This window comes from Talpa europaea, assembly GCF_964194135.1.
Source record: "Talpa europaea genome assembly, chromosome: 12".
Taxonomy (NCBI): domain Eukaryota; kingdom Metazoa; phylum Chordata; class Mammalia; order Eulipotyphla; family Talpidae; genus Talpa; species Talpa europaea.
In genome coordinates, this window is record NC_140079.1 from 43,157,460 (window position 1) to 43,183,534 (window position 26,075).

Consider the following 26,075-nt stretch of genomic DNA (forward strand, 5'->3'; position numbering starts at 1 on the left):
TTGGGCTATACCAACAACAAACTGCTCTTTGAGACACCAGTCTCTGGGCCTTTGGTGCTCCTTTCATGCAACATCAGACACAGGACTGGAGGCCCAGGCCCTAACAGAGGTTTTTGGCTACTTTTCCTTCCTCAGAGATTTGCTGCTGGATGATTCTTTCCTTCTTTCTTCTTTTAGCTTCTGGTCCTTCCTCTTCTTTCTTTGGAGGCTAGAATCACCTGACCCTCAGCTCCCTCTGACCCTGGTATATATCCTCTCTCAGGGTGCAACACCCACGGTATGACTGGACCAATTTTCTATCTTGTGGCTGATTGGACCATTTAGCACCAATCAACTCATAGCTCAAACCTGATTGGTCTATTCCACAACCTGGACGTGTGCAATTTCATAAAAGCACTCTAGGAAGCAACTGCCACAAGTGACAAAAGGGCGGTTGCTGGGCTCTGAGGAGCAACTGTCACAATGAAGTAGAAAATATAGACTGACCTGCTGCAGTCGGGACTGAACTTGTAAAGTAAAAGTTTCAGGGAATGGCTGATACCGCTGGTAAGGCCACGTGCTTGATACGTGCTTTCCCATCTGATTGTACCCCTTGTTTTAGGTCAATCAATACCCTGTAACTTAATTTCTCATGGTCAGACTTGGGAGAAGGAACTCCTCTGAGCCTGCCACTGTAAATAAACAACGTTCATCCTCCTCGCTGCATGTTGTTTGGCTTCCTGACAGAGATATTGCCACAATATTTTGGTTCTCTGACCAGGAAGTCAGCTGTGTTGGCCCACTGTGCCACTGGCCTGGAGTCAGGGCTGTGCCAACGACCCTCCCTGAAGAGAACGAGGTAGGTGCCTCTGGTCTTGGTTCAGCAAGTCTTCCTTCCTAGGGTGGTCAGTCGACAACCACAGCCACACCCTGACCGCACTCTGGGGAGAGGTGGACGGAAGCGCCAGAGGCTTCAGGACCCAGTAAGACCCCTGGGAGCCCAGCCCGAATTAGGCCCATCCCAATGGATGGAAGGGGAGCCTGATGGCCTTCCAGTGCCCAGTTTTGGGGACCACTTACGAACTCTTGTTGGAGGGAATGTAATAACCTCTGAATGACTGACTGGTTTTGATCGGTGTGTGTGTGTGTGTGTGTGTGTGTGTGTGTGTGTGTGAAAAATCTCCATATCTGCGGATAAGGAGACTGAGAGGGTTTGAAACTGCAGTTTTGTGGCAAACGTCATACTGCATAATGGTGACTGGCCCACTCGTGGGACAGCCTGCCCAGATATTATGCACATAACCATCAGCCTAGACATGCCTGTCAGTTCTCACAAGAGACAGAGCCAGACAAGCACATTTGTGTGTTCCCCCTTCCTTTGTTGTGACACCGAACTTAATAGGATGGAATCAGAGCAAACCTACAGTCCTTGGCTGCATGACCAAAAATTTTAAAAAGAGATTTCATGAGGATTATGGGGTTACTTTAACCCCCAAATTGTTCCAAGTCCTGTGCCAGGTAGAATGGCCTAGTTTCCAGGTGGCCTGGCCTCCACAAGGTACTCTTGACATCCCAACAGTTCAGGTAGTGTGGAAAGCTGTTACAGGTTCCCAGGGCACCCTGATCAATTTCCTTATATTGACTCTTGGCTGGCAATTGCCCAAACCTGACTCATCTAGCTTCGTACTTGTAACATAGGCCAGGCTAAGGGTCAGGTCCTTGCATGTGGCCATCACAGTCATAAGACACCATCTTTCAGGGCGACACTCAGGAGGATGATTTGCTGTCTCCTTACATCTTTGCCAGACCCCCTGGCCCTTCAGCCCCACTACTCTAGCAGTGCCCAACTCTCTTCCAGCCTCTGATCCTCCTTTTTCTCCAGCACCGGATCCTGTAGAACCTCCTAGGCCTGAGACTCCAACTTCCCAGAGACTCCAATTGTCTCAGGCCCAGGCCTCATCCTTACAGTTTCCTTTCTGAGATACCCAAGGTCCCGCCTGCATTTGGGGATCTATCCTTTGGCTCTATCCATGAGGGCAATCCAGTATTCTATTCCCAACCTTTCACCACAACTATCCTCCTTAATTGGAAACATCACACTCCAGCCTGCTTAGAAAAACCCCAAGCTCTCATACACCTCTTTGAGTCCCTCTGTCAGAAACATCACCCAACTTGGGATGACTGTTGTCAACTCCTCCTCATCCTCTTTAACACTGAGGAGCTCCAGAATATGCTCACAGAAGCTAGATGATGGCTCCATGACCAAGCCCCAGCTGGTACCCTTGACCCTGTTCTGTGGGCTTCCCAGGCCCCTGATACCCCCCTGCCAGGAGTGGGACTTCTGTGTTAAAGTTGGAAGAGCTGCACTCAAACGGTATATGCAGGCTCTTTTGATGGATATTAAGGCAGGGGTGAGAAAGCCCACTAACATGTCTACAGTTGCCTATTTTATTCAAAAACCTGATGAGTTCCCCCAGTGATTTTTATGAGTGCTTGTGTGAGACCTTTCACATCTATACCCCTTTTGACCCAAAGTCAACAGATAATCAGGGAATGGTCAATAGGCCTTTTTGGCTCAAGCCACACCTGACATCCGCTGCAAACTCCAAAAGCTTGAGGAATTTGCTGATATGAATGCCACTCAGTTGCTGGAAGTAGCTAATAATGCTTTTTTTTAATTTTTAAAAATTTTAATTAAATATTATAGTTTATATAATTCTTACATCTTTTTTCATCTTTGCACAATGTATGCATTTTCATTTTGGTTATATTCCCCATACAATTGCACCTTCCCCCTTATTTTGACTCTAGTCCTTCCTTTCCCCGCCCCTCCCTTTTTCCCCACCCCTCCGCCCCTTAGTGTGTCTCTGATTTATAGTTGCTTGTTTATTTTTACTTTGTATTGATTAGTCTTTTTCCTGGTTTCTTATTTAGGTTTTCTAAATTCCTGCAATGAGTGAGACCATCCAGTATTTTTTTTCTTTTTCTTTCTGACTTATTTCGCTGAGCATGATCCCTTATAGCTCCATCCATGTTGCTGCAAACTGCATGTGTTTATTTTTTTGATTGCTGAGTAATATTCTATTGTGTATATGAACCACTTGTTCTTGATACAGTCATCTATTTTTGGGCATTTGGGTTGCTTCCATAGCTTAGCTATTGTAAATAGTCCTGCTATAAACATAGGGGTGCAGGTGCCCTTTGGAATTACTGTTTCCGTGTCATTTGGGTAAATACCTAGGAATGGAATTGCTGGATCATATGTAAGCTCTATGTTTAGTAGTTCAAGAAATCTCCACACAGCTCTCCATAGTGGCTGGACCAGTTTGCACTCCCACCAGCAGTGCAGGAGAGTTCCTTTTTCTCTACAACCTCGCCAACATTTGTTGTTGTTGTTGTTGTTGTTGTTGTTTTTTTAATATTTGCCATTCTCACTGGTGTGAGATGGTATCTCATGGTAGTTTTGATTTGCCTTTCCCTGATTTCAAGTGACATTGAACATTTTTTCATATGCCTGTTGGCCATTTGCATTTCTTCTTCAGAGAAGTTTCTTTTTAGCTCTTTTTGCCCATTTTTTGACTGGATTATTTTCTTTGTTTTTGTTAGCCAAGACTGTGCAGCATACATGAGGCAGATTAGTGCATAAAACACAGGGTCTTCCTTTTGGCTATGGCTCTGGGCAAGTCTGCCCCAACTCGCAAAGTGTGTTGACAATGTTGGGGTGGATCAAGCTTTCCTCTTAAAGTTGATCAATGTGCATTCTACAAGCAAAGGGGTCAAAGGAAAAATGAATATCTGGAACAAGTAGCCAGAGAGCATACTGAAGCAACACCCCCTATCAGTCTGAAAGGTTCACACAGGACAGAAAATACCAGCAGGAGCCTAGTGGTGAGCGTGACTATCCACTCATTGGCTTGGCTACCTTAAAATAGAATTTAGACTCACAAAATAACAGACCAGCTCGGTCAATCTCTATACCTGGGAGCCCGAGGTCACTGTCCAAGTTGGGGACCAACCCATAAGCTTCATGCTTGATGCTGGGGCAGAACATCCAGTTGTCACCACTCCTGGTGCCCTGTTTAGTGGGAAAACAACCACCATCATTGGAGTGACAGGTACCCAAGCCTCCATACCAACCTGCTTTTCTTGCACGTGTCAACTCAGAGGCTGTGAAGTTCTCCTTGAGGTTTTGTATGTGCCAGACTGTCCAATTGAATCCTAGGGCAAGTTAGGAATTATGAGGCAGCCTCAAGGACAGTGCAGGGACTTCAGGAAAGTTAAGGAAGGCTCCAAAGGCAAGGGCAACAAATTCCAAAGGGGACTAATCCAATACCCCAGGACTTATGTCATTAGGAACTTACTTTATGAACTTAGCATCAATAGGACATTCCAAATAGAGGGCAATGAAATAAAAATATAAGGGATGGGACATAGAGACTTATTTCTGGACACAAAGACATTTAGGTAATGAGTGAGACCACTGAGAACTAACCAATCACAAAGAGACTGATGGAGCTTTAGAATAATCAGAGAAAGAAGGTCTATATTCCCTGAGGCCTGTCTCTAATTTGGCTTCCTTGCCCCTCCCTGGCCTGGTTCCATCAGCCTGGGAGTCCCACTTCATTTCTTTTACTTTTCTCCTCAATAAACTTTTTCTTTCTCTAAACAAATCTGCCTCTTCTCACTTGCTTGCCTAGGTGTCTGCAAAGTTCCCGCAGTAGCTTTGTGAGACACCAACCTGCGGTGGGCTGGTGGCTGGCACTCAGCATAGACCCTACAGCCTGGGATCCATTCATGGCTGAGAGAATAGGCCTGAAAACCTACAATTCCAGTATCACAATTCCCCTTTTAAGATGAGATATTCTAACCAAACTTGGAGCTCAAACTTGGAGCTTAGTTTCGGCCCTGACCCACCAGTTATTCTTTCATTCCCAGGCTCAGACAGTCTCAGCCTGTTCAGTCACCCTACCCAGGGAATAAGAGTGGAAACTTCATGCTCAGGAAAAGATTGAGCTTAACCCAGACTGACTCAAACAACAATTCTCATGTGTCTGGGCTGAAAACTCACCACCAGGCCTAGCACTCAACCATGCTCCAATTCATATAGATCTCAAGCCTGGTGTAGTCCCTATTAGACTTTGACCATACCCAAACCCTTGGGAAGCTAGACTTGGCATACAGGAGCACATTGATAGACTTCAAACTTTCAGCATCTTATTTGAGTGTTAGTCACCCTGGAACACTCCTTTCCTTCCTGTCAAAAAGCCTGGAGGTACTGAGTACCATATTGTCCAAGATCTTAGAGCATTCAATGCAGGGGTCATTACTCTCCACCCAGTGGTTCAAAACCCATACATGTTTTTGAGTCTTCTGCCACCACAAATGCAGTGGTTCCCCTGTCTAGACCTTAAAGATGCTTTCTTTTGCCTCCGCATTGCATCCAGCAGTCATCCTCTCTTTACATTTGAGTGTGAGGATCCTCAGACAGGCTGAAAGACTCAGCCTGGACAAGACTGCCTCGGGGGGTTAAAAATTCTCTAATTTTGTTCAGGGAAGCCCTAACTTCAGATCTCACTGCTTCCCCCAGTGAAAAACTTCAATGCATGCTTCTACAAAATAGGTTGGGGATCTCCTCTTAGCTAGTGAGACCCGAGCATCCAGCTGGAATGGTACACTTAGTCTCCTGCAACTCCTAGAATAGACAGGCAACAAGGTCTCCTGGAAATGGCTTAGATGTGCAAAGAAAAAGTTAAATATTTGGGATTCCATATTGCAAAAGGCAGCCATGTTCTGGGGCTAGAAAGAAAACAGGATATCTATTCAATCCTGAGCCTGACACAAATACACAGTATAGCAGTTCCTCATGGCAGCAGGATATAGTCAAATCTGGATTTCAGGGTTTTCAGAAGTAGCCAGACCACTCTATGGAGTTTTAACTGGACCCAAAAAATCAGACCTTAGTCTGGGAGGAGCTTCAGTACCAAGTCTTCCACTGCCTCAAGAAGGCACTCGCAACAGCCCCAGCCCTTGGACTGCCAGATGTAACTAAAGACTTTCATCTATTTGTGTGTGAAAAACACAGATTGGCCTTAGGGGTTGTGACCCAAACTGTTGGCCCATAGCAGAGGCTTATTGCATATCTTCCTGAACAGCTGAGCCCTGAATCTGCCAGGTGGCCACCATGCCTCCATGCCCTAGCAGCCACTACCATCCTCATCCAGGAGGCAGACAAACTGACCTTAGTTCAGACTCTGCATTTCAAAGTACCACATTCCCTCATCACCTTGCCAAACAATAAAGGACATAAGAGATGTTCCAATGCCTGGATGGCTCATTACTAAGGATTGCTATGTGAAAACCCTAGAATATTTCAAATTAGTACAAGGATTAAATCCAACCACCTTCTTACCCTCTGAAGAAAGCCACATGATCATGACTGTGAAAACCTCATAGAAGAAATTTATTCCAGTCACCCAGATCTCTTGGATCAATCACCAATCTGTCCAGATCTTGAACTTTTTTACAGATGGGTATAGCTTTCTCAAGGAGGGACAGCATTATGCAGAGTACCTGGTTACCATCACCAACTGGCTAATAGAATTAGGTCCATCCCCAGAACCTGGTCAGCTCAATAGGCAGAACTCTGGGCCCTCATCCATGCCCTTCACCTGGAGAAGGATTTAACAGTCAACATCTACACTGACTCTCGGTATGCATTTGCTACCATCGATTTCATGGAGCCATTTACAAGAAAAGGGGTCTTTTGGATGCAGGGGGGAAAGAGTCCAAAATTCTTCAATTGTTAGAAGCAGTCTGGAGTCCAGCCAAAATGGCAGCTGAGCATTTCTAGGTACCTCAAAAAGGAACTGACAAAGTCACCAAAGGAAACCAGCTCACTGACCTGGAAGCCAGGCAAGCAACAGACCAGCAAGACTGGCACCCCCCAGGAGAAATTCTCCCCATCACAATCCCTGCTTCTCCTCCACAGGAGCAGTACTCCCCTGAAGAGACTGCTTGGATTAAAAACCAATGGGGAAACAAGACAGACACGGGCATTGGCATCTACTGTTGGGACCAGCTAGCCTAAAGGGAGCTGGAGTTTTTGGAATACACCTGTTTACTCTGCATATGGATTTCCAGGACTTTAGAAGTTCCGCAAACAGAATTTCTTCCCAGAATTGACTCCTGTGCTCTGAGGATGGACTGGCATCTTCACATGTTCCCCATTAATCAGAAAACTTGTTTTCAGCAGTACCTTATTAATCTGTATAAACAAAACACAATTGTGTGCTATTTTCTTGATCCTTTGTTCATATCTGTAAAAAAAGCTTGGGCTGGGAGAGTGAAAGGAAGAGCTGCTCTCGATGGCACTCTCCCAAGCCTCCTCCCTTTGCAAATTTATTTAGACTCTGAGTCTTTGTTAATTCAGAGAACTTGATCAGCTGTCCTTTCTGCAGCAGCCTATCAGATGGGTGGGCTTCTGTTCCTTTCAGGGCAGCATATCACTTAGTACATCAGTATCCAGTTTAAAAGTACAACCCTCAAGTGGGCGGGTTATTACACCATCTGCCACAAGTATTTATTCCTCACCCTCCAGAAAAAGGGTCTGGCAGGGAGATTAGCTCTCTGGGGGTGTTTCTCCTGTCCACAGTACATTGGGCTAATGCTGCTGGATGGGCTTCCCCCATTCCCTCAGGCTATGCCAGGGAAGTCCAGGTGTGACTTACAAAGGCAGGAGCTATGAGTGATTGCCAGGCTGAAACCTGTAATCCTGTATCCATCACTGTCCTCAATCCTGCTCATAAATCTTGGGTTATTAGTTAGAATTTCGGCCTGGGACTGGAAGGAGCCACTACTGACACCAAGGCAGAAATCACCATGCAATGTATAGCACTCAATACCCTTGACTGGCCAAGGGCAACAGCAGCCCTGGACCCAAGCAGCTGGCCCAGCACTAGAGGGCATTAACTAACCAGCCCACATGGGCATTATTTTTCTTTTAAATGCCACTCACCAGGCTATTAATGCCTCAGATTCTGCTTTGGCCAGAGATAGCTGGCTCTGTCTCTGTCCTGGTTTCGCTAAGCACACAACTGTTGGTGTCAATGGCAGTGGGGAAAAACGGTCAGACCCAAAACATCCTCTTGGACCTTGTCCTGAAATCTGGAAAATGCTTCCTCCATCTTAGGTATTGGACAAACTCCAATATATCAGTTGCCTGGCTCCACATTTCTGTAATCCCTACTTCTCCCTGGTGTGACCCCAAGAAGACATATTATGCCTGCTCAGATGGCTTTTTACAAATGTTTGCAGCCCACAGATGTTAGCTTGTTGCTCTTCTTATGCTCACTCCTGACTTCTCCATTTTACCTCGTAACTTAGCCCTATATGCCACTAAGACAGAGGTCTCTAGGCTTACCTCTTGCTATTCTCCTCCTAGTTGCACTAGGAGTTTCCTCTGAAATCAGAATGGGGACAGTCAGAATGGGTGTAGCCCGAGACAGGTTCACAACACTGTCTCAACCAGTTGATACAGATATCACTGCAGTGGACAAATCTGTTCAAGACATGCCAGGATCAGGTTGATTCCTTAGCCTCAGTGGTTTTCCAAAACTGTAGGGGCCTGGACTTGCTAAAACCCACCCACAGAAGTCCATGCCTCTACCTTAATGAAGAATGTTTTTTTTTTTCCCTAGGCCAATAATTCAGACATGGTTAATGAAACTCTTGACCAGCTCCATGGTAGAATCTGCACTTGAGAAAAGGACCAGGAAAGACCTTCCTGGTGGGCTGGACCACGATCTCCTGCCCTGGCTCACTCTGCTTCTGCGGCCGGTAGCCTCCATTGTTCTGCTCCTGATTGTTGTTCCATGTCTCTTTAATTAGCCACTTGCTTCATTTGGTCCTGCCTAGAGTCTGTAAAAGGAAAAAAAAAAGTGAACATTGTTCAAAAATGAAGAATGATTAAAAACATAAAATCATTAAAAATTAATTTAAAAATATAAAAAATAAAACTTCAGATGCTTGTTAGACATTATCAGCTTGTAAACACTTTCCCCAGCGGAACTCCCTAGCACAAAGTAGGGGTATTAAAAGGTGAGACATGAATTAGTAAATGTAGACTGTCCTGCTGAAGTCAGGACTGAACCTGTAAACTAAAAGTTTTAGGGAAAAGGCTGATACCTCTGGCCAGGCCACATGCTTGATACATGCTTTCCCAGCTGATTGTACCCCTTGCTTTAAGCCAATAAATACCCTGCAACTTAGTTGTTCATGGCTCAGGGGAGAAGGATCTGAGCCCCCGTAAATAAAGAACTTCCCTCCTCTTCTCTGAGTGCTGCTTGGCTTCTTCTTTTTTTTTAAGATTTATTTATTTACCTATACAAGCACTGGGTACAGTCAGAAGCACGGGAGGGTGAGAGGATTCACCAGAGCCAGAGAGGGGAACAGAACAGGCATACCAACAAAGTACAATGCTGAAGGGAGCAGCGGGCTGCAGGAGAGGTCTGCACACCATGTGGGACCCTCACCTGTGGCCAGGGATTGAACAGGTTCTGCAGAGGTTGTGGGCAGCCTCACAACCCAGCGTTCAACCACTGTGCCACCAGGGCAGGCCCTATAATTAACTTCTTAAACACAGATAAGGGGAGACATTTCAGGTTGGTTAGTAATATAAGTTTTTGAAAATAAGTCTTGCTGTTCCACTTTTTCTTGGAAGTTACCTATAATACATGAAATCTGCCAGTGATGCACAAATTTCAGAATTTCTTCTGCTGAGATTTTCAGAGGAAGCAGAATAGCAGACCCTCATGTTAGGACTATTCATCACCATGTACCTCATCACTGTGCTTGGAAACCTGCTCATCATCTTGGTGGTCAGCTCTGACTCCCATCTCCAGACACCCATGTACTTCTTCCTCTCCAACCTGTCCTTTGGTGACATCTGTTGCACCAACACCACCATCCCTAAGATGCTGGTGAATATCCAGACACATAGCAAAGTCATTACTTATAAAGGTTGCATCACCCAGGTGTATTTTTGCATATTGTTTGCATAAGAGGACATCTTGCTTTTGACAGTAATGGCTTATGACCACTTTGTGGCCATCTACCACCCCCTGCACTACATGGTCATCATGAACTCCCGCCTGTGTGGACTGCTGGTTCTGGTCTCCTGGATCCTCAGTGCTCTCTATTCCTTAATACAATGCTTAATGTTGTGATGGCTGTCCTTCTATACAAATGTGGAAATCCCACACTTTTTCTGTGAACTCAGTGAGGTCCTCAAACTGACCTGTTCTGACACCTTTCTCAACAACATGGTGATATATTTTGAGTCTATCTTACTTGGTGATGGTTCCCTCTTTGGTATCCTTTACTCTTACTCTAAGATAGTTTCCTCCATACGTACAATCTCTTCATCTCAGGGCAAGTACAAAGCATTTTCCACCTGTGTATCTCACCTCTCAGTTATCTCCTTATTTTACTGTTCAGCCCTGGGAGTGTACCTTAGCTCTGCTGCTCGCCAGATCTCTCGCTCAAGTACAATAGCCTCGGTGATGTACACTGGGGTCACACCCATGCTGAACCCCTTCATCTACAGTCTGAGGAACAAAGACATAAAGCAGGCCCTGACAACATTCAAAAACTACAAAAATATAATTGTCCCAGATCTGAAGAAGCACCCAGAATTTTAGACATTGGAGACTAATAGTCGGAAATTGTACTTAATTGATCAAACAAAGAAGTAGAACTTTCTCACGTGCTTTTCACATCATGAATTTCCTCTTGAATCTCAATTTCTCTATTTTTTATGTAACTCACTTTATTAAACTTTCAGCTCTTCTTGATATGTAAAGTCTTTTCCCTTTCTGGTTTTCCTACTTTCCCAAATTTGTTCCAATCTTAAACCAGAAAAAAATAGATATTCCATTCACTTAATGAGACAACATGGATTTCTTAGAATAATGTCTCCCAATGTCATATAATAGACCAGATCCTTTTTGTTTGTTTGTTTTTTGTATTAAAAGTCATCAAGTTCTGCTACTCCTGTTGCAAACAAACTACACCCGATGACCAAGGAAACTTATAGAAGTTTGTAACAGAGGAAGTACAATCACAAAGCTTTTCACTTTTGAGAGTGTCACCCTTCTCTCTTCACTATTTAACCACACTCCTGACAAAAACAATGGTAATATACAGTGGGCTCCATAGCACACTAGTTTGTTTTTTTTAATTTTAATTTTATTTTTACATTCCCCATACAATTGCAACCCCCTTATTTTGGCCCCAATCCCTCCTTTCCCTGCCCCCCACCCCCCATAGAGTGTCTCTGGTTCATAGTTGTTTGTTGATTTTGATTTTTACTTTCTTATAGTTATTCTTTTTCCTGGTCTCTTATTTAAGTTTTCTAGATTCCTGCTATGAGTGAGACCATCTGGTATTTTTCTTTTTTTTTTCTGGCTTATTTCACTGAGCATGATCCCTTCCAGTGCAATGCATGTTGCTGCAAATTGCATGTGTTTATCTTTTTTTGAATGCTGAGTAATATTCCATGTATCACATCTTCTTGATCCAGGTATCTGTTTTTGGGCATTTGGGTTGTTTCCAAAGCTTAGCTATTGTAAATAGTGCTGCTATCTGCTCCTTAGGATCCTGTTCTCCTTCAGCTCAGTGTATGCCAAGCCTCCTTTACTTCAATCCAACATGATTACACACATTTGAGTCTTCACCAACACTCATTTTAATACATATATTGACATAATTTGACCTTAGAATCACAGATAATCTTCAACATGATAAAACAAAATTTAAATCACATATTATATTACATTGCAAAATGTTCCCATTTCATGTGGTACATCTACTTTTGCAAATATCAATGATTCATATCTGTATGTAAGGGAGTTAATAGTGATGGGAATAGAAAATATTGTTATTACATTAATGTCATGTTCCTGCTTGAAATCTTCTGATGCTGCTAAATCTAGGACTCTTTTGCTAGCTCTAAAGAAACAACTCCCCTCTTCATAATTTTTTTTATTTTTATTTTTTTAAATATTTATACAAGAACCAGGGTACAGGCCAGGTATGCAGAAGGGTGAGAGGATTCACCAGAGACAGAGTGGGGAGCATAATAGGCAGACAAACTCAAATATACTGCTGAGGGGAACAGCAGACAAGACCGAGAGGTCTGCCGTGCCATGTGGGTATCTCCCCAGCCAGCCGGGATCGAACCAGCACTGCAGAAGCTGTGGAGAGCTTCATATATATATATATGTATGTATGTGATAAATGATATTCTATCATCTTTTTTAAGCTTTATTGTATTTATTTATGCATACAAGAACTGGAGTATAGGCAGAAGTTTGGGGAGTGGGAGAATTCACAGCGACAGAGTGGGCAACAGAACAGGCATCTCTTCTGAGGTAGATACACTGCTGAGCATAGCAGCAGGTGAGACAGGATAGATTTGCTGCACCATGTGGTTTAACAACCTGGCTGGTCATAGTACTCATGTTGCAATGGCTGGCAATAGCCTGACTTCACTGAGGTATTAACCCCTGTGCCACCAGGGGGGCTTGTAGTCTATCATCCCCATGATGAAAGGATGACTATGAGAGAACTTGAATTCCTGTCTGGTCTTAGAATCAGGGTCACCAGTTTTCCTGAAAAAACACCACACTCCTAGTTATCTGGAAATTAACTGCTTAGAATTTTTTTTTTCAGTAACATCTTTTTTTTTTATATAAATTTTATTGTTATATTCCCCATACAATTGCAGCCCCCCCATTCTGACCCCAATCCCTCCCCTCCCGCCCCCGCCCCCATAAAAGTGTCTCTGGTTCATAGTTTTTTGTTGATTTTGATTTTCACTTTCTTATATTCATTTTCCTGGTCCCTTATTTAAGTTTTCTAGATTCCTGCTATGAGTGAGACCATCCGGTATTTTTCTTTTTCTTTTTGGCTTATTTCGCTGAGCATGATCCCTTCCAGCGCCATCCATGTTGCTGCAAATTGCATGTGTTTATCTTTTTTGAATGCTGAGTAATATTCCATGGTATATATGTACCACATCTTCTTGATCCAGTCATCTATTTTTGGGCATTTGGGTTGTTTCCAAAGCTTAGCTATTGTAAACAGTGCTGCTATAAACATAGGGGTGCAGGTGTTCTTTGGAATTGATGTTTCTGTGTCCTTTGGGTAAACACCTAGGAGTGGAATTGCTGGATCATATGGAAGTTCTATGTTTAGTAGGTCCAGAAATCTCCACACAGCTTTCCACAGTGGTTGGACCAGTTTGCACTCCCACCAACAGTGCAGAAGAGTTCCTTTTTCTCCACACCCTCGCCAACATTTGTTGTTGCTAGTTTTTTTAATATGTGCCATTCTCACTGGTGTAAGATGGTATCTCATGGTAGTTTTGATTTGCATTTCCCTGATGACAAGTGATGTTGAAAATTTTTTCATATGCCTGTTGGCCATTTGCATTTCCTCTTCAGAGAAGTTTCTTTTTAGCTCTTCTGCCCATTTTTTGACTGGATTCTTTTCTTTGTTGTTGTTGAGTCTCATCAGCTCTTTGCAGATTTTTGTGATCAGTCCTTTATCATTAGTGTTGGGTGCAAAAATGTTCTCCCAGTGGGTGGGGTTTCTCTTTGTTTTTGTTATTGTCTCTTTTGCTGTGCAAAAGCTCTTTAATTTGATGTAGTCCCAGCTGTTTATCTTTGCCTTCACTATCACTGCTTTGGGTGATGTGTCTGTAAAGATGTCTTTGATGTGCAAATCACGTAGTGTTTTGCCTATATTTCCTTCTATATATTTTATGGTTTCAGGTCTTATGTCTAGTTCTTTAATCCATTTTGAGTTGATTTTTGTGTATGGTGTGAGGTAGTGGTCAAGCTTCATTCTTTTGCATGTAGCGACCCAGTTTTCCCAGCACCATTTATTGAACAAACTTTCTTTGCTCCAATGCATAGTCTTTGCTCCTTTGTCAAAGATTAGTTGACCATAAATCTGTGGGTTTATTTCTGGATTTTCTATTCGATTCCATTGGTCTGTATGTCTGTTCTTGTTCCAATACCATGCAGTTTTGATGATTATGGCTTTGTAGTATAGTTTGAAATCTGGGAGTGTGATGCCTCCATTCCCTTCTTTTTTTTTCAGGAGAGCTTTGGCTATTCGGGGTTTTTTGTGATTCCATATGAATTTCATCAATAATTGTTCTATTTCTTTGAAGAATGACATTGAAATTTTGATTGGAATAGCATTGAATCTGTATATTGCTTTTGGAAGGATGGCCATTTTAATAATGTTTATTCTTCCAATCCATGAGCAGGGGATGTCTCTCCATTTCTTTGTGTCTTCTTCTATTTCTTTTAACAGTGTTTTATAGTTTTCTTTGTATAGGTCCTTTACCTCTTTTGTTAGATTTATTCCCAAATATTTGATTTTTTTGTTTCAATAACAAAAGGGATGGTTTTTTTGATTTCTTCTTCTTCAGATTTATTGTTTGTGTATAGGAAGGCTACTGACTTTTGCGTGTTGATTTTGTATCCTGCCACTTTACTGAACTGATTGATGAGTTGAATTAGCTTTTCTGTGGAGTTTTTGGGGTTCTCTATATATAATATCATATCGTCTGCAAATAGTGATAGTTTGACTTCTTCTTTTCCTATTTGGATTCCTTGTATGTCTTTCTCTTGTCTTATTGCCCTGGCTAGGACTTCCAGTATTATATTGAAAAGCTAACTGCTTAGAATTTTTAAGTGCAGTCATCCTAAATAAGTATAACAACAAATTCTAAAAAAAAAAAAAAAAATACAGATTATTATAACTCTCCTCTCTTCTATTTATTTTGACTGTAGTATAAGTTAGCTACTATTGAGAGGCCATCCTACATGTAAGTGAGTTAATAGCTGGCCTTCAGGACCAAGAAGAGTGCGTGATGACCTCTCTGACCCAGCTGGGCTCCGCAGAGCTCCACAGGCAGATTGACTTTTTACATTGTGCTTCTGAGGCTCATCCAGGGTGATGCCTGTGCCAGGGGTTCTCTCCCAGGAATATATGCTCAATTCACCACTGCTCACTTTGAATTAGTCACCTGTCCATGTATCATACTCTGATACACGCACCTTAGAATTTTTCTCCTTTTAAATAATTTATTAGAGTATATGTGAATACTGTAAGTTGCACATATTTAAAATGTACTGTTTAATGAATAGAAGAAGCTGAATAAAGCTCAAATACATGTTTTATATTTCCTTTGTACGTAATTCAACAAAGTGTGTGATAAGATTTAATGTTATTTGTGAACCTTTAAAAATGTATGCTCCTATACCTCAAACTCCTTATTTCTAAAGGTAATATGGGATAGGAAATATCACTTTAGATAAATGTTGCAAACAATAGGAATTGGGTGGACACATTTTGTTAAATACAAAAATAAATGTTTATGGTTAAAGTTTTATGTATGTAGATGTGTATACTTATTTCCATATGTTTTATGTTGAATAAACATACACAAATATATGTATACAACAGACCCATATAATCTCATATATTTATTAAAGATTTATTTATTTACACATACAAGAACTGGGGTACAGGCCAGAGGTGCAGGGGGTGGAGGATTCACCAGAGACAAAGTGGGGAACAGAGCAGGCAGACTGACTGAAATACACTATTGAGAGGAGCAGTGGGTGAGACAGGAGAGATCTGCTGTGCCATGTGTGTAGCTTCCTGGCCAGCCAGGGATCCAACTTGCTTACAGAGGCTACAGATACATTCATAGTAATGTGCTCAACACCTTGTGCCACCAGGGAAGGCCTATAATCTCATATTTTATGTTGAAATGACACTTGAGAAAAACTTAGATTATAGAACTGAAAAGAATGATTCTTTGTATTACATGCAATTAAAAGTATATAGAAATTTAAAACAAGGACATACAGCAAGCGGTGGACATAGATTGAAAGTATGGTTAAATGTTTTATCTTAATGCCTTATAGTAGTCAGTCTTTGTTTTTTCTTATTTGTGTACATGGCATATCTTAGTCCAGTATCGGTTTTGGCACATTGAGTTTGTTTCCATATTGTGGCTATTGTAAATAGTTCTACAATAAATATAGGAGTGTAGATTCCAGTTTGATTTAGTGTTTTTAATGTTCTTTGGGTAGATTCCTAGGAGTGGAATTGCTGGGTCAAATGACATCAATTTTTAGTGACTTGAGGATATTTAGCATAGTTAAACATAGTGTCTGGACCAGTACACATCCTACCAAGAGTGTAGTAGCTTCATTTTTCCCCTCACCCTCTCCAACACTTGTTGATTTTGGTGTTTTTATTATGGTCATTCTCACACATGTGAGAATGGTATCTCATTGTTCTTTTGTTTTGCATTTCCCTGATACTAAGTAATGATGAACACATTTTCATCTGTCTTTGGGCCAATTGCATGTCTTTTTTGGAGGAGTGCCTACTTAACTCTTCTGTCCATTTTATTTTTGGGTTGCATGTTCAGTATATAAGCTCTCTGTAGATCTCTGATATCATTCCCTTGTCAAATTTACAGTGTGCTCCTATTTTTCTTAAGTTGCCTCTCAGTTTTGGTTGTTGTTTTTTGTGCTGTATTGAAGGCTTTTAGTTTGATGGAGTCTCAGTTTTCTATGTTCTCCTCTGTATTCCTTCTCACTTGAGGTTCTGAAGTTTATGATATGGAGATTTTTCCCTGTGTTTTTTCTATGTATTTTATGGTTTCAGATCTTATATCTAAGTCTTTCATCTATTATGAGTTGATTTTCATGCATGGAGTGAGACAGTTCTCTAATGTTATTATTTTGCTTGTTGAAGTCTAGTTATTCCAACACGGTTTACTAAGGAGGTTTTCTTTGTTCCATTGTGTACACTCCACAACTTGACTGTAGATCACTTGCCCATGAATATATAGTTTATTGTTGGACATTCAGTTCTATTCCAGTGATCTATATGTCTATTTTTGTTCCAGTACTGTGCTGCTTTAAGTACTATGTCTTCACGGTACCATTTGAGGTTCAGAATTATGATACCTCCAGGGCCTCTCCGGTGGCATAGCGGGTTGAGTGCAGTGCTGTGAAGATGTCTGCAGCCTACACAGCACCAGTTCTGTCCCCAACTGGACAGGGTAAATCTCACATGGCATGGCAGACCTCTTGCCTGCTGCTCCCCTCAGCAGTGCTTTTAGTTCATCTGCCTGTTCTGCTCCCCTCTCTGTCTGGTGACTCCTCTCACCCTCCCGTAAATCTGGCCTGTACCTCAGCTCTTGCATGAATAAAAATAAATATTAAAAGGAAAGAATTATGATACCTCCATTGTTCCCCTTTTTTATTTAGAAGAGCTTTGACTATTCAGGGATGTTTGTGTTTCCATATGAGTTTCAGTAATAAAAACAATCTATATTTTATTTTTTAAATAATAGATTTTATTTTTATATTCCCCATACAATTGCAACCCCCCCATTTTGACCCCTATCCCTCCCCTCCCACCCCCACCCCCCAAAAAGTGTCAAAAGAATGCCATTGAGATTTCAATTGGAATTACAGTGAATCCATCTATTTCATTTGCTGAGGTGGAGATTTTGACAATGTTGATTCATTTTTGAAAATCTCAAACTTTTAATAGTCAATAGCTTCTGGTAGCCTCTGAATGGTACAGTTAATATATTTAAAGAACTCCCCCCCCAAGCATGATCATATAACCTCAGTAGTGCTGATTCCATCCAGGTTCCACTGCCCAGTCAGACTTCAACATCTCAGACCCATGTGGGTTACAGAAAACTATATCTTAGTGTAATGAGTTGAAAAGACCCTGGATGCACTCACAATCTGTGATTATTTTTTTAATAACAAATATTAAACCTAACACCTTCCCAAGCTGTGCAGACTCAACACCTTCCCAGGCTCTGCTCACTCATGGAGGAAAATGTTACTAGGTCAATCTTAATAGCATGTTCTCTCTCATGGATGGGTTGCTTGCTTCTCTCCCTGTTCTGCTGAAATCATATGGAGCAGAGTTCATAAATCTTTTTTACATAGTACAACAGGGTGGCCAGTGCTATCCTGTAGTGCAGTCTCTTTCTGTGCGAGTCATTCTTCAGGATCAGCACCGCTAGGGTGGTGGAAGTAAGTATGTGCTGGGGTAAGCAAGCAGGGCAGTTTATAGGCATCCTACTCTACCTGGTACTTGCAGTAAGGGTCAAACTGCCAGGAAATGCCATAGAGGATGCTGCAAGCCAGGCTCAATATGCCAGCAGGCAGGGAGGTATAGTGTGAATAATCTAAGGGCAGTGCCAATTGCCAATGGGGCATAAGGGCAGCCAGAACCCACCAGCATGGTGGTCTTGTGCAAGCAGTTGTCCACAGTGATCCAGCAGGCGGGCATTTCCATTGCTAATGTGGATGAGCTGGGTGATGATATACTTATAATGGGCATCGAGGGCCTGTTCCAGCTCCTTTTCAAACTGGTCCAAGATGTTTTCCCCATTGTAGATCTCATGCACCATGTACCAGTCTGTGACTGATAGTCTCAACCAGTCTTGAGTTCTGCCACTGCTGATGCCTGGACCAAGATGCCTCCTTCCCCAAGTGACATTCTTGGAGACACTCTGCTCACCAAATGAATAAATAAATAAATAATTCTTCCAAATTCTTCCTTTCTATGAGCAGGGAATAATTTCCATTTGTTGGGTTTTCTCCTATTTATTTTTAGCAATTTTTAATAGATATATTGGTGAGAGATAAGTGGAGAGCTGACAACAGCAGCCTTTATTTTCATTTTTATTTATTTATTTATTTTTCATCCAGACATGGCGGGCCCCTGTGTCCCTATGCAATGGATCCTCACCAGAAGGCATCTTCTAATTGTGGGAAGATTTTGGGCTTCAGTGGTTCAGCTTTTGTCCATGTGCAAATGTTGTGTGCACACATGTATGTTTGAACACGTTTTTCTTTCAAACAGGCACACACAAAGTTATATGCACAGAGTGTATACAGGTGTATACAGATGTATGTATGTATGCACACAGAGGTGCTTTTCTGATTTCTTTTTCATGTTGAACTTAACCTGTGAGAAGGGTGAAGATGACAGAAAAAAAAGTGAATGTAATAAAATAATGTAGATATACAAAAATTTATTTAATTTATTTATTTTTTTGTGGGACCCTTGCCGGTGGCTGGGGATTGAACCGGTGCTGCAGAGACTGCAGGCAGCCTTGCAACCCAGCACTCAACTGCTGTGCCACCAGGGGAGGCACAAGATACAAAAATTTAAAGTGGAATGAGTGAACATTATTTTTATAATGGGCAGCTTTTCTAATCTTAATGCCTCAGAGGCATTATTGTTAATCATGTTTAGTTATGCATTGAAGAGTCCATTGTACCACCTAATGGTGTAAACTATCTCCAATATGATTTAAAATTTCAATTATATGGTTATAGGGCAATCCTGATATAAAATGGGTTGCTTGACTGTGGGCCCTCACCTGAGCACTTAAAGGGGTCTTTAAATGCAGGCACACACAATAGGTTTATCAAAGGAATAATAGGTTTATTTACAAGGAAAGGAGAAATGATGAAATGAATAACTCAGGGAGAAAAAGGGGGAGATATATTCTTAAAAGTGTCCTACCCGTTCTACTGACCTGGAATTCCAAATCACCCTCCGAGACAAAGTGCTGCCTGGTCATGAGAGAGTGAGAGCCACTCACATGGCTGGTTAAATACAAAAACAGAGAAAATGGCTGCTTAACTCTGCCCTCAAGTCCTTGCAAACTCTCCCTTTGGTAATCATGGGATTTGTAGTTCCCAGTGTTTTTTTTAACATTTATTTATTTATATATACAAGAGCTGGGGTACAGGACAGAGATGTGGAGGCATGAGAGGATTCACCAGAGACAGAACAGGTAACAGAACAGGCAGATTGACTGAAATACACTGCTGAGGGGAGCAGCAGGGCAGACAGGAGAGGTCTGCCTCGCAATATGTGTTGCTCCCTGCCCTGCCAGGGATCGAACTTGTGCTGCAGAGGCTGTAGATTGCTTCATACTGTGGTGCTTAAACCCTTGCACCACCAGGGAGGCCCCAGTAGTTCCCAGTGTTTTATTGGAGTGGGGGTGGTGTCCACAAAACTTGTATAAGTTTGCACAGGACATCCTTTCCCCCTAACACTACCAAGTATAGGTTTTCAGTATGAAATATACATGCCCAAGGAAACCTGATGCATCAATAGAGAGGCTTAAAATAAAGCTCAACATTATTTTATTTTATATTATCAATTGTTATTGACTTGTACATCATTACATAACTATTAATTGGCAAGAACAACCTCACATGTCCTTATCTGCCCATGCTTCAGTCACTCCATCAAAATTCAAGTGAGAATGTTCTACAACTTTCCCTCACCTGTCACTTCCTCACTCTCTCCACACCTTCTGATGACCATTTCCTTATCACAGAGTCTAAGAAACCTTCAATAGTGAATGGTGGGCCTTCCTAGTGGTGCAGGCAGTTGAGCACGGCACTGTGGAGCTCTCCACAGCCTCTACAGTGCAGGTTTGATCCCCGCTGGCCTGGGAGCAACCTGCATGGCAAGCAGACCTCTCCTGTCTCACCCGCTGCTCCCCTCAGCAGTGTATTTCATCAGTCTGCCTGTTCTGTTCCCTGCTCTGTCTCTTGTGAATCCTCTTACCATCCCACACATCTGGCCTGTACCCCGGTTCTTGTATAAATAAAATAAATCTTAAAAAACAAAACAAAACAAACAGTGAATGGTGGTGATGGTGGGGGAAAGACTGTGGCAAGTGGAAGCCCAGATGCCTTTCAAGTCTTGGGTGGGGGCACACAGTGCTGATAAACCTCTACCATTCTTTCTCTTCTGTCATCCCAAACTCTTCTTCATGCCTGCAACCTGCTTCCCAACCCCCTTCTCAGTATCATGGCATTTGGAGGTTGGCAGCAGATTTCCTTCTGGCTGCAGGAGAAAAGCATGGGTTGTGAATTGCCCTACTGTCACTAACACTGTAACCAGATCAATGCTGAGACTGAGCCTTTTATCTGGTTGCAGGCAGGAAGCACTGTATTGTTTCACACCCATAGCTGAAGCCCCGTGTACTAGTCTGGGTGTACCACAGCATATGTTTTCCCCAAAACGGTCTGCTGTGTCTAAGACTCTCCTCACCTCTCCCTACTTGGAAACATAGTGAGTAACAGAGCAGCCTACTTAGGGAGAGACGTGAGTGGGTCAATCCAGCCATGCTGCCAATGAACTGTGGAGATTTGTGAGTCAGGATGGCTTTTATAGTTGTGCTTGAAGGAGAATTTGCAGGTAGAGAGCAATTCCACCACGTGTTGGTGTCACCTCTCCAAATTTCATTGAATAAGTGTCTATATTAGATTATTGTTCCTTCCATAAAATATGTCCACACTAAATCCCAACAAACACATGCTCTTGCAGTTGTGAATGTCAGAAACTTGAGTCTCATTGGGTTAATTAATATCAAGTTGCCGGTAGGACTTGGGTTACTTCTGAAAGCTCAGGAGATATTCTGTGACTTTTCTAATTCCAGTCTGTATTGTTACCCATCTGTGTCCCTTGATTTGTGGTCCTTCCTCCAGATTCCAAAACATCTGTATAACATTTTTAAATCTCACTCTGATACCTGAGATTTTTTGTCTCTCTTCAACATTAAAAGGACAATTATGATAACTGGATAATTATGGATAATCTTTGCTTTTTATGCAGTAAATTATGTTTACTTGAGGGTTTATTAGAATTGTTGCTGGGCTAGATGACTCAGGAAGCCTTTGAATCATGGTTCTGACTACCTGAATTTGGTAAGACTTATATTCACATAGACAATGTAGTCTAGTTCTCTCTCTCACCAGCTATGCAAATAGGATTAGGAGTTCATGTTTTTCTTATTGGAGGTCAACTATGAAAATTTGGTGAGAACTTAAGAGATTTCAACTGGTTCAATAACAAGCAAATCACAGGCCTCCTTAGTGGTACAGGCAGTTGAGCACAGTGCTATGAAGCTATCCACAGCCTCTGCAGCACAGGTTCCATGCCAGTAGGCCAGGGAGATATTCACATGGCGCTGAAGACCTTTCCTGTCTTTGTCCACTGCTCCCCTCAGCAGTGTAATTCAGTCATTCTGCCTGCTCTGTTCCCCACTTTGTCTTTGGTGAATCCTCTCACCCTCCTGCACATCTGGCATGTACTCCAGTTCTCGTATGTATGAATAAATAAATCTTTTAAAAAAATAGCAAGCAAATCAGATGAAAAATTAATACAGCAATTGATTGGTTGAGTTTCAATCCTACATAGCGATGACAATTTGGAATGGAGTTGACACAAAACCAGAAAATGTTACTTGGGGTTAGAAATGATTAGCACAGTATAGCAAAATGTGGCTCTTACCTGGCAGAGGAAAAGACAAGTAGCTCACGGATGGCGAGGTCAGGAGAGTTTTACTTCACATGCATGTGGACCCAGACCCAGGAATTTCCTGTTATATCTGAGCTTCTTTTTATACATCATTGTTACATTTGTAGATTGTTTTACAATAGGCACAATCATTTGATGCAGGGCTTCACAAGGACAGGGGAGTTTGGGAGAGCTAAGGGGGTTGTAACTATCTGGAGATGGCCTTGAAGAGACAGACCAGCTTGACCAGTTATCTGCAACTTTGTTTAGATAGGAGTACTGAGACCTGGCCAGGAATTTCCGAAGGAAAGATTGGCAAGTAAGCACACTTGTTAATTACGCCTGCATTGGAATATTAATTGCACCTGGACTGGGGTGCTTTTTCTCAGGGGACTTTTACAACCATTTGCTTAGAGGTTTTTCTGCCTGTTCAGTAGTTAAATCAGTTACAGAAGTTAAAACTCCTTAGGGCCAACTGCTATAGCTTGTGTCAGACTGCTCTAAAAAGTATCTGGAGGTGCACAGCAGAAGTGGGGATAGGGAGATAGGGGACCATTGTAGATTTCACTGGTTCCTACAAATCAGCCTACTCACAGTCTAGAAGTAATTAACTTAACATTAGATAATTAATTCCACAAAGGAATGAGGCCCTCCCCAAACCAAGACCACTGTATCAGTACAATTTCTGCATTGGCAAGATACAGCTTTCCTGCCCACCTGTGACTACACAGGTGACTCACTTTTCCCTTCTTTCCCTAATAAAACTGTTTGTATTTTTTTTTCAATTGTAAACTTTCTTGCTTGTGTCATGCAAAGGTTTTGTTCCACTGACAGGGGAACTCTGAAAATTTTCCAGAGATAACTCAAAGACCCTGCTCACATTCCCAACACTACATCAAATAATATCCATATGGAGATTTAATTGAGCATTGATTGCTTGAGCTTCATCCCTCATGGGGTGTGGCAGGCCAACTTTGTTCCAGATGGTTTCCAGAGATGGCTGTGATTGAACACGCCTGGGCATACCTAGGGTAATGCTGAACAGCTTCCCAGACCTGGTTTAGTTACCCATTATCTAATTACCTCATATGTTTCGTATTCCTTCTCATTTCTTCCTTTTGATGGAAATATTTCCTCTAAAAAAAAAAAAACAATGATCAGCTAGAGAAAGTTCATGTCGCTGGGATGTATATATTACAGGATTCCATGTGTTAATCTTACCTTCTTGTTTAAATATTAGTAGTCTTATGCCATCTGCTTAATCGTTCATAGCTAGAAAAGTCATTTACAAAGTTTTGGGGTGGAGATGAACACATATTTTGGGACTTTTACAGGGCTTGTTACAGTTTTCTTTTCATGAAGGTATTGATGAGAAAATATATTATTGAGCAAATGAATATAATAAACTGGCAGAACTTCCAGACCAGGTGCAATGAACACTCCAATGCAGGCATAATCAACAAGTTTGCTTACATACAGCTCTTTCCTTTAAAGATTCATGGCCAGGGCCTCAGCACTCCCATCTAAGCAAAGGTGCATTTCAAAAGGATTGAGTAGCAGTCAAGCTGGTCTGTGTCTCCAAGGCCATCTCCTGATGTCTGAATCTTTTCCCCTTTGCCTGCCCTCCCCTTCCTTGTCTGGGGACTTTGCATCAAATGGTGTGCCAGCTGAATAACAATGCTATCAATGTAACAAATATGAAGACAGTTATGCATAAAAGGAACCCATTGTCTTTAAACCCTTACTCAGAACTTACAGGGCTACCCAGGTCTGGGACATCATGCATGAGTAATAAAACTCTTCCTGACTTCACCATTCCTGAAGTACTGCTTGTTCTTCCTCTGCCTTGGTGAAAGGCCAGAATTTCTACAACAGCATTAATTTTTGTCACTCAAGGACTGTTATCTAAAAGAAAATAAACAAAGAATCTATCACTGATGTGAGCAAATACACTCTTCGTTCAAAATTACATGCAAAATGTTTTTTTAATAATAAATTTTATTTTTATATTCCCCATATGATTTCAACCCCCCGTTCTGACCCCAATCTCTCCCCTCCCGCCCCCCACCCCCCAAAAAGTGTCTCTGGTTCATAGTTTTTTGTTGATTTTGATTTTCACTTTCTTATAGTTATTCATTTTCCTGGTCCCTTATTTAAGTTTAATAGATTCCTGCTATGAGTGAGACCATCCAGTATTTTTCTTTTCTTTTTGGCTTATTTTGCTGAGCATGATCCCTTCCAGTGCCATCCATGTTGCTGCAAATTGCATGTGTTTATCTTTTTTGAATGCTGAGTAATATTCCATGGTATATATGTACCACATCTTCTTGATCCAGTCATCTATTTTTGGGCATTTGGGCTGTTTCCAAAGCTTAGCTATTGTAAACAATGCTGCAATAAACATAGGGATGCAGGTGTTCTTTGGAATTGATGTTTCTGTGTCCATTGGGTAAATGCCTAGGAGCGGAATTGCTGGATCATATGAAAGCTCTATGTTTAGTAGGTCCAGAAATCTCCACAAAGCTCTCCATAGTGGTTGGACCAGTTTGCACTCCCACCAATAGTGCAGGAGAGTTCCTTTTTCTCCACACCCTCGCCAACATTTGTTGTTACTAGTTTTTTTTTAATATGTGCCATTCTCACTGGTGTAAGATGGTATCTCATGGTAGTTTTGATTTGCATTTCCCTGATGAAAAGTGATGTTGAAAATTTTTTCATATGCCTGTTGGCCATTTGCATTTCCTGTTCAGAGAAGTTTCTTTTTAGCTCTTCTGCCCATTTATGGACTGGATTATTTTCTTTGTTGTTGTTGAGTCTCATCAGCTCTTTGCAGATTTTTGTGATCAGTCCTTTATCAGTAGTGTTGGGTGCAAAAATGTTCTCCCAGTTGGTGGGGTTTCTCTTTGTTTTTGTTATTGTCTCTTTTGCTGTGCAGAAGCTCTTTAATCTGATGTAGTCCCAGCTGTTTATCTTTGCCTTCGCTATCAATGCTTTGGGTCATGTGTCTGTAAAGACGTCTTTGATATGCAAATCACGTAGTGTTTCACCTATATTTCCTTCTATATATTTTATGGTTTCAGGTCTTATGTCTAGATCTTTAATCCACAAAATGGGTTTTGTATAGGAGGCCTGAAGCTATTAACCTGACTGACACAAGAGCATAGACTTACTATTCAAAGAGTGGTCCACAGATCAGGAATTGCAGCACTAACATCATCAGGAACTTGCTAGAAATTCTGGAATGCTCGAGATGTTAAAATGCCTGGCTTGCAGGGGACAGTCAGAAGTGCGGGAGGGTGAGAGAATTCACCAGAGCCAGAGCAGGGAGTAGAACAGGCAGAAGCATTGAAGTACACTGCTGAGGGGAGCAGCAGGCACAGCAGGAGAGGTCTGTCGCACCATGTGGGACCCTGCTGACAGTCAGGGATCGAACCAGTGCTGCAGAGGCTGCGGGCAGCTTCGCAGCCCAGCACTCAACTGCTGCGCCACCAGGGGAGGCCCTCACCTTCTAACTCTTGAGATTTGTGACACAATAAAAGAGTTTGTGGTCTGGAGGGCCAGAGGCTGTGGATTGTAGGTGTTCAACAGCATCCAATCAAACACTGTCAAATATCCCCACAGGAAAAAAAAAAAACATTTCT

The 26,075-nt window shown here is 42.0% G+C and overlaps 2 pseudogenes across 2 annotated transcripts; one reads left to right on the plus strand and one right to left on the minus strand.

Annotated features, from left to right (window-relative positions):
• Positions 1-9,809: 9,809 nt before the first annotated feature.
• LOC311181537 (olfactory receptor 7A5-like) lies at positions 9,810-10,676 on the plus strand (annotated as a pseudogene). Its single transcript has one exon. The product of its transcript is annotated as an olfactory receptor 7A5-like (transcript).
• Positions 10,677-18,010: 7,334 nt separating this feature from the next.
• Positions 18,011-20,451, minus strand: LOC311181538 (transmembrane protein 11, mitochondrial-like; annotated as a pseudogene). Its single transcript has 2 exons — positions 20,412-20,451; positions 18,011-18,570 (listed from the first exon to the last, which is right to left on the minus strand). The product of its transcript is annotated as a transmembrane protein 11, mitochondrial-like (transcript).
• Positions 20,452-26,075: the final 5,624 nt, after the last annotated feature.